The sequence below is a fragment of the Astyanax mexicanus genome, chromosome 18, assembly GCF_023375975.1.
Source record: "Astyanax mexicanus isolate ESR-SI-001 chromosome 18, AstMex3_surface, whole genome shotgun sequence".
NCBI classification, from domain to species: Eukaryota; Metazoa; Chordata; class Actinopteri; order Characiformes; family Acestrorhamphidae; genus Astyanax; species Astyanax mexicanus.
The window spans coordinates 44,646,687-44,656,843 of record NC_064425.1 but is presented as its reverse complement, the minus strand read 5'-3'; the positions used below and the strand labels follow the sequence as shown (position 1 = coordinate 44,656,843).

At 37.4% G+C, this 10,157-nt stretch overlaps 1 protein-coding gene across 1 annotated transcript in view; it reads right to left on the bottom strand.

The window, feature by feature from the left end:
• Positions 1–10,157, bottom strand: part of b3glcta (beta 3-glucosyltransferase a) — a 128,543-nt gene that overhangs the window by 78,985 nt on the left and 39,401 nt on the right. The window lies entirely within an intron of this gene.

The following is a 10,157-nucleotide window of genomic DNA, read 5'->3' as shown; positions in this document are numbered from 1 at the left end:
TTATTTCAAAAGGTGGGCTTGATATAAGTGATGCAAAGTGATACAAGTGATCTGTAATACACCACATTAGGCACTAATGGTCAAATTTAGGGAGAGATCGTCAATCCTCTTTTTGACTTCAAGGCTCAAGACCATGACATAATTTTGATCGATTTTGATAAAATATCGAAATCGTGATACCCCTACTTTTTACTCACAGACTAAGATTTAGCAAAGACTGGGGATTTTGCAGGGTCACTATTTGCAAGACTGCAACTTGATTATTCATGAGATTATTTCTTTTTTTATTATTATTTATTTTATTTAATTTCAACAGCAATTTCTGTCCACCTCTGTCCTGTTCTTCTTTTCCACTCTGTCCATAGAGGGTCAAAGGAAATGGGAAGTAACACACCCATTTTTTTTTTTTTTTTTACATTTTTTACGTCATGACCGAAACACTCATATTTAATTAGTACATGCATTTTGTGCATTTCGAGCAACGCAATGTGTACTTTTCCCGTCGTTTCGATAGCAAAGACACACTGACGCGCCCCTAAATCAAGCTGTTCACTTGATGGAAGGTTTCTCCAGAGATGACTTTTACTTTCAGGGTTCTATATTTTATGTTTTGTGGTTTTTTTTTTTTTTTGTTGAATCTGATTTGATTTAAATACAATTTCCCACTCAGAAATCCAGCACACATCGTTTCTTTTGACAGGCTAATCCCAAACAGCATTAAATATAAAAAAGAGCTGCCTAACAACCCAAAGACAGAGAACGAGAGAAAGAAAGAGAGAGAGAGAGAATTCCAGAAAGAGAAGAAGAGGCACTTCATTCACTCATGGGAACATTTAAACTGCGTCGACTGTAAACAAATTAAGAGTCCCCGACGCGAGCGCCTTTTCTCTTCGCACATGTTTGTCATTCAATTACATTTCTAAAATGCCAATAACTGCGCAGAGGAAGCTGCAGCTTGTTGGATTTAACAAGCTGTGATTCACCACGTCGTTAGTGCTCTTAATTGTGGGGGTTTAAAGCCTGGGGCTTAACCGCGAGCGTACGCCTCATTTAGGGCATTAGGCGCTTTATTTCCCCCCCTACAGGAACTGTTGGCACTGCCAGTCGAGCAGAGCGGGATGAGCGAATTAACTAGGGCTGCTATATTTACGATATATCGTTTAAGTATCATCATCGTGATGTGTGCATGTGCAATATTCACATCGCAGAACAAACACGTCATATTGCAGAGTTTAAATTCCTGACACAAGAAGTAGATACACAGCGCTGTCTCTGTGTCTGTGTTAAGCTGTCCGTACTCTACCCGAGATTAAAAAGACCTTTAACAGACTAAACTCTCACACCCTCTCACATCTAAAGACCAGTCATAGACTTCTTTTTTTTTACGCACAGAATAAGATTTTGTAAAGACTGTCGATCACTAACAGCAAGACTGCAAGACTAAATTCTTTCTGAGATAGATGATATCGTAACGGCGGGAAAAGCACACACCCTGCATTGCCCGAAACATGCAAAAATCATGTACTAATTAATTACGGATAAAACAATCCGCGTGTCACTTGCCATTTTTTCCTTATTTCCAATATTTCTGTTCCATACTATCATACCTGTTTATTTTTTTAAAATGTATTTTATTTTTAATATGTTACCAGACATTCAATACCTACATCAAATACAATACAATGAGGCGTACAAGTTGTACAAGTCATACATAAAAATATGCAAGAATTTATAATATATATAATATAATATATAAATAAAAAACTAATAATGTAAGAATGTATGTAAATATGTTAAGATGTATATTTGGCTGTTTATATTTTTACTATGTTCTTACATTCTTGTTGTGAGCTTACTAAAACAATATGTTTTAATGTATTTGTTATGTAGATCATTTTTATTAGGGCCATTATGATAAAGCAGTGGTGATTCAAATAGTCAGCGTGTTATCAAAATAAAATAAAAAATGGTTTTAAAAAAATTTCACAAAGAAAAAATTTAAAATATTTTTTTAAATTGATGCCATAGAACAGGGGTCATTAATAGGTGGACATTAATTGGCAACTTCGCCCATCAGTTTTACCCACAACATAATAAAGTCTGATACAGTAATAAAAATATAAAATAAAATAAAAATATGATATTCTGGCCAAGTTCAGCAAACATTTCTCCATATATTGTATGATTTTTATTCATGTAATTATCATAATTATCATGACAGGCAGGCCTAAATCAAAAATAAATGAAAATAAATAGAATAGCATAGAAATAGCATTTTGAAACAAAGTTAGCATACAGATTCACATTAATAGACTTGATAAGCTAAATTATTGAGGGTGTTTCCATTTATTTTATGATAGGTTGATAATGTAATTATTGTGACAGGTCTATTTAAAACAATACATATTGTTTAAATATATTGAATAGTATGTGTAATTTGTTTTTCAGTCTTTCAGTTGTTGATGACATTAATAAAACACTGACAGAACTACTATAGGCTTCTTCAGTAAACAGTATATAACACTGAATTATAACACAAGTTATAGAAGGTAAGGGAGGCAGGTGATCTCAGACTCTCTCTCTCTAGACTCTTCTCGTCCCCTCCAGCGCTCCCTCGGTATCGAGGCTTCAGGGAAAAGAGTCCCTGAAGTCCCCGGTCCTCCCCCTCTCTCTGCTATTGCACCATATTAGCAGAGAGCGAGAGGCACAGGCGACAGGAGCTTTTGATTTACGACTGCCTCTCCGCTAACAATTACTGTCCCAGCCGCGCTCTGAGCGAGTCTTCAGAGAGAACAATTTAAACAAGTCATATATCCACCGCCGGGGTCGGGCGCGGGAGAGCGGGCGAAGCTGAATCACCCGCCGAGAGGTCGTGAAACACGGCCGCTGACACGCCGGGCCAACGGCAGCCTTGAGAAGAGAGGAAGTGCAGGAGCGCGAGAGCCTTAGCAAGTGCGAGAGCACCATCTATTCTTCTGCTGACGCTCAAGAGAGACCTGCGAAAGCCTCCTATAAAAAGAGTCAAAAAAAGAGCCATTCCTCCAACTCCTCCAAAGAAGTCTTTTCGACACAGTTGCTTCGATGCTAGCTTTCGCAACCTTGCGCAACTGCAGCAGAACTTTAGACTCGCGCAGGTTCTTCGCAGTTCCTATTCTATTCTATTCATGACATCATTAAGTCAGCTCATAAGCATTTGAAGATAAAGCAATAAGCCATCAAACCAAACTGAACTGCTTGAATTTTTGCACCAGGAGTAAAGCAGCATAAAGTTATCCAAAAGCAGTGTGTAAGACTGGTGGAGGAGAACATGATGCATGAAGATGCATGAAAACTGTGATGCATAAAAATGCATAAAAACAAGGGTTATTCCACCAAATATTGATTATTTCTGAACTCTTAAAACTTTATGAATATGAACTTGTTGTTTTCTTTGTATTATTTGAGGTCTGAAAGCTCTGCATCTTTTTATTTGTTATTTCAGTCATTTCTCATTTTCTGTAAATAAATGCTCTAAATGAGAATATTTTTATTTGTAATTTGGGAGAAATGTTGTCTGTAGTTTATAGAATAAAACAATAATGTTCATTTTACTCAAACATAAACCTATAAATAGCAAAATCAGAGAAACTGATTCAGAAACTGATTCAGAAACTACTCCCTACCCTTTTTTATTTGAGGGTTGAAGGTTTGTTAAGGGATTTTAGATGTGTTACTAAACAGTGTTGATCCAAATACCTCTCTAAACAGTCTTATTATAATTATTTTTTACACAACTTTATTTTATTCACATTTCTGAGCTGATTGGAAGGAGAATAAAATCTATGCATGTTCCGATGAGATCACATCAGACCTGATTTGATGCAGAGCCAGGGGTGGATATCAGGCGTTGACTTAATTAGGCTCAGTAGCTTTAGTGAAGCCCATGGGTTTCAATTCCTCGACTCAAACACATGCTCACACAAGCCGAGGCAACGGCAGAGAAAATAATACCACACCACAGGCACAGCAGACTGACTGAGAATTAAATGGAATAAAACAAATCTATACTGTGTAGCCCTACTGCTATCACACCAATCAATTCATCACACAGCGAATCAACCAAACGAACTCTGGAGCGGTTCTGTAGTAATGAAAACGTGATCTGGTCCCGATCCGACCCAGATATTAAATATATGCCTTTTTTATTTGAGCTGAACTGCTGATAAGATACAGTTTAATCTGATATATATATATTAGCCAGATAATGCTAATTACCACAGCTATGCACAAACAAACGCTGTCTCTGCTGCTCCATGCTGTTTACACACTGAGCGTACAGTCTGTGCTGCGTTCACTGCTTGCAAATAATTAGTGAGCACTTGAGTTTCTGAATCAGTTTCTCTGATTTTGCTATTTATAGGTTTATGTTTGAGTAAAATGAACATTGTTGTTTTATTCTATAAACTACAGACAGCATTTCTCCCAAATTCCAAATAAAATATTCTCATTTAGAGCATTTATTTACAGAAAATGAGAAATGTCTGAAATAACAAAAAAAAAAGATTCAGAGCTTTCAGAGCTCAAATAATGCAAAGAAAACAAGTTCATATTCATAAAGTTTTAAGAGTTCAGAAATAATCAATATTTGGTGGAATAATCCTGAAATAACTGTTTTTAATCACAGTTTTTTTTTTCATGCATCTTCATGCATCATGTTCTCCTCCACCAGTCTTACACACTGCTTTTGGATAACTTTATGCTGCTTTACTCCTGGTGTAAAAATTAAAGCAGTTCAGTTTGGTGGTTTGATGGTTTGTGATCATCCATCTTCCTCTTGATTATATTATAGAGGTTTTAAATTTGGTAAAATCAAAGAAACTCATCGTTTTTAAGTGATCTCTCTTTTTTTTTTAGAGCTTTTCTTTATTTCTTTATTTCTGTGATGTAGCTCTCCGTGGTCAGCACAGTCCAGCACTGGGTTGTATGAGATCCTTTGCTTCTGCTTTAAATTCTGAGGCTGCCTTCAATTCAGCCAATAATGCTGGCTGTAGATTGGATGTGGGAGCCTTGCTTGAAGAAGTTTGTGAGGTCTGAGAGTGAAGGTCAGTGGAGGTGTGTGTGCCCCTGGTTGGGTTCTGGCTTTTTTAGATTAAAAAGGCATTAACAGACTCGCGGAGGAATTACATCCCCGAGAAGCATCAGAGCCCCGGCGGTGCACACGCTCATCTCTCTTAATAAAGCGTCCTCATGCACGACGCCGCCTCCCTCGCTTCACAAACTCATCTCTTCTTCTTCTTCTTCTTCTGTTTTGTGTGAATTATCGTTATGTTGCACATTGAATAACGAATTAATAAAGAATTATAAATCATGAGGAGAAGAAGCAAGAGCAGAGAAGTTGATTAAATCCAGATTCTCTCTTTCTGTGATCCCATTGGCTGTATGTAGCCGCTGCTCCTGACTCCCAGTCGCCGACTGAGTCAGATATTAAACATGTAGAAAAACTGGCCCAAAATCGTGTAATGAGAACTAGGCGTAAGTTGGTCTGACTGTGTAAATGTGTACTTAATCAAAATCCTAATTCTGAATCTTAATTAATTGACCAAAGGTAAATCAGAAGTTTGGACACACTTTGATATTCAATGTTTATTTTATTGTTTTTACCACATAGTAAATGAATAGTGAAGTGATCTATCAGACTATGAAGGAACAAGCTAGAAAGAGAGTAAACTGGCTGTTATCAAGTACTGACCATTTAGAGTGCTTAAAACATTTGCTTCTGGACTTTTAAACCAATTCCTTAAATTTTCCCAAAAGTTATTTTACAGGAGTTTCAGGTTAGTTCTCCAGCACCAAGGCTGGAGTAGTATTAGCATTAGCATTAGCAACTAACCGCGCTAACTGCTAAGTCTTTTGTCGTTCAGAGGTGAGTATTATCGGACTGTAGCCTGCTGCTAACCCCGGCTAGCACTACTGGAGCAGCATTAGCACTAGCCGTTAACCATGGTAAGTGCTAACTCTTTCACAGTTCAGCTGTGAAAACACTCAGGGTTCCTCAGTGTAGTGCTGTCGGGTGTATATACATGGCTAGTGCTAGCGGTTAGCTGCTAATGCTAATGTTGCTGCACCCAGCCTTATTGGAAATCTGGAAATCTGAGCTTAGTGTAAATAAATTGAAGTGCATTACTCACCCAAATAAACAGTTTTCAGTACAAAACCTGGGTAGATTCACATTCCTGTAACCCTTGTTCCTTACTAGTGTCACATAATACACTTTATAGTCTGGTGTGCCTTATAGTGTGAAACAAATTGGTACTCTGAAACTGCAAAAAATCAACCCCACTGTAGCGGTAGTATACATACATAATAAATACACTTATTTCCCTTCTTTCAGTAAAACGAACAACAGCATTAAGAACAGAAAAGAAAAAGAAAGAGATCCAATAGCTTTCAGAGCCATTTTCTAGTTTCACTCTGACATTTACCAGAGGCTTTACCTCTTTATTCTGTTTCCCTGAGGTCTGTCCTGAACTCGAGGCTACGAGACACAGGAAACAATACAAACCATGTCCAGCCTCTCGCCTCGCCTTGCCGGAGCACAGAAACCGGGGGAACAGAGAGAGATGGCAGCGCATGGTGACAGGTAACCAGGCAACAGGTGTACGGAGGAAATGTCTATATACTTCACTGTCCCTATATAAAGCCAGCTCCCGTACGTAGCGTAGCGGCTAAAGCAATAATAATCCCGACACTTCAGGGGAGCCGGGATTCACCGAGGCATCCTGTAACCTGCCTCAGTCCTGCCAGAGGCGCGGGAACGCCACTGTACTCTATACATTTATTCCAGAACGCGGCGAAGCAAAAACGCAGAAAACGCAGCGTCAGGAATCACAGAACGCCTGTATATAGAAGCACCAGAGAGCGGAGACCTCGTGTCCTTTTTTGTAAAGGAGGAACAATGTGTGTGTGTGTTTGTGTGTGTTGAACTTTTTGGGTTTTTTGTATGTGTGTGTGTGTGTCAGCATTTCTCTCCTTTAGGGTGAATAAAAATAAAAATCCAACACCAGGGCAGTCATGATAACTATTAATGTTTAGAAGACAAACTGATTCGCTGTTTTAAAAATAAGTGTAATAAACACGATTATTGCCAACAGTTATCCAGAAGGCCTAGAGTTTTTAAAAGATTTATTTAAAAATTTTCTCCTCATTGCCGAGTAGCATCACAGCGCTAACGCTCGGAGGAAAGCGTAGCAACTCGGTTCTGATACATCAGCTCACAGACGCAGCCTTATGCTGATCCACATCACCCTAGGAGTGATGAGGGGAAAGAAAGAGCACCATCCACTGTACTGTACCCACCCAGAGAGAAACAGCAAGGACAATTGTGCTCTCTCAGGGCTCCGGCAGCTGATGGCAAGCTGCATGACTGGGATTCAAACCAACAAACAACGTGATGACACAGAACAGTGGCATCTGTTGGTTAAATGTGTTACTGCACAATCGGAAAGATGCTAATTACTAGGGGTGTCACGATTTTGATATTTTATCGAAATCGATTGAAATTATGTCATGGTCTCGAGCCTCGAAGTAAAAAAAATGATCGACGATCCATCCCTCTCCTAAAAGAGCATCTTTCTCTCAGATAAATATATGTAAAAAAAAATTGTCTTGTTTTTCATGTTTAGCTGTTATAGTAGGATAGAGTTCAGTTTGTTAAGGCTCTAATTGTTCTATTATTTTGTACATGACTGTTCCTGTATTTTTTTTATTATTTATTTTGTTATGTTGCACATTGCTGTTTTAATAGTGCACACTGCTGCTACCAAAGAAAGCCACTAGATGGCATTACATATATATATATCTTAATTAAATGATTTAAATTTGACCATTAGTGCCTAATGTGGTGTATTACAGATCACTTGTATCACTTTGCATCACTTATATCAAGCCCACCTTTTGAAATAAGATATTGTAAATTTGATGAATCAAACCAATGACTGACCATAGACTAATCTAAAACTGGCATAGGCCTCTCTGCTGTAAAAAAAAAGAAAAAAGAAAATCAAGAATCGAATCGAACTGAGCCTCTTCAGCTTAAATGTTCTAAAACGAACAACGAAGAAACCAGAGAGAGAGAAACCAGAGGTGATTTGGAAATCACGGTTCTGACAGCCAGGTAAAAGTGATCGACAACCACGAGTAAAAGTATCCGACACACGAGCCTCGTCTCCAACAAACACATCAACCACCAACAGATACAGCCTGAGAGAGCTGTAAAATCCACCAACACTTCCTCCTAACAAATTCTGGTTCGACCAATCAACGTCCTCTAATGGACTTATGGAGGCAGTTCTGTCGATATCAGCATCAGCAGCTGCCAATAGCAGGAGGCGTGATGGAGAAGCAGCGCAGCTCCTGATTCAATAGCTTTCAGAAAGCAGTCTGCTCAGGGTTCATTAATAAAGAGCACTCGAGCTGGACTACAGGACTGGAGATAATTGTGATAAATAACATTTAGATACAGTACTCTGAGTATGTTAATAATATGAGCAGTGTCTGAACTAGGGCTGGGCGATATGGCTCTAAAATAATATCACGATATTTCAGGGTATTTTTGTGATAATGATATACTTGGCGATATAGGAAAACTAAAATAATTAATTAATTTCAGGAATATAGTATAACAGTATAACAGAATAATCATAACGTGGCAAAATAAATAATATAGCATAAAATAATATAATGCAGCAAATAATATATATGCATATAAACTGCAAACTAAAACAATTATACAATAAATACACCTAAAGCTTCACAGTAAATAATAGACTACTTTTAAGACAGAACAGCCCTATTATCACAATATGGATTTTTAATATCATGATATTTCTGTGTCACGATTTATTGTATACGATATAATATTGCCCACCCCTAGTCTGAACTGAAACAGCAACTTTACAGGAGAGAGAAAAAAACCTTGTAAACTTTCAATGGAAGTCAATGTAAAAGAAGTTTATTTGAGGTCATTTGAAAGAGTTTCTATTGGTCCGTTCATCGAGAAATTTGGTCAGAGTGTAAGAGACAGCTGATCTATTCAAATTATGTAGTAAACTAAAAATCGACAAAAATGAAGATAAGTGTTTTTCATAGGACAGCGACGGTATTTACTAATGAGTATTAACATTAGTTAATATAAGACTCGCTAGTACTGGATGATATGAACAATACAGACAAAATTTATATCACATTATACATCTTAGTTTCAGTCAATATCATATAATTCACATACCGATATTGTGTACATCATCAAATATTGTTTGGTTCAATACTTGAATGCAGTGAACCAACAGCAGCACCCTGTAATAAAGTATAAATAAAATATTTGCCCCCTAAACCTAACAACTTGGTTGAGCCGTCCATGGCGGCAACAATTGGAAACCATGGTCAACATGGTCAGTCTCTTTTGTATTATTTAATCATTAACACTGACCTAAACTGAGGCAGTTCTTTAAATGTTGTTCTGGGTTTCTTTGTAACCTCCTGGGTGAGTTGTTCATGCCCTTTTGGAGTAATTTTGTTCGGTCGGCCGGTCACTCCTGGGAAGGTTCACCAGTGTTCCATGTTTTCTCCATTAGTGAATAATAATAGTGAATCACTGTGGTTGTCTGGAGTCCCAAAGCTTTAAAAATGACTTTATAACCTTTTCCAGACTAACAGATTTTGATTTAGATTTTTAATCATATTTTGAAAGTTTACTCAGTAAAAAAAACCAACAAAAAAAATATATCACAAATCAAATAAAAAACCTCGATGTAATTTGCTGTTTTTAGTTATATATAAATAGTTCTGGTTTGTTTAACGCTTTTTGTTTACTAAATAAATCTACATGTGTTAATGTATAACTTTAAAATAGTCTTCAATATTACATTTACAATGTAAAAAGTCATTAAAAGAAAAAAAAACATACTGAATAAGAGTTTCTTTGCTGGATTACTTATTTTCTATATTAGAACTGGATTGTCCATTATGAAGTATTATGAACTTCATCATTAGGAAGTTGCGGGGTTAATCGCTAGAGATGCCACAGCCATGCGTGCTCAGAAATCCCTCAGAGCATAATTATTTCTGTTCTCTCCATCTCTCTGGTAGGACCCCATTACTTAGCACAGCGCTAGCTCGGC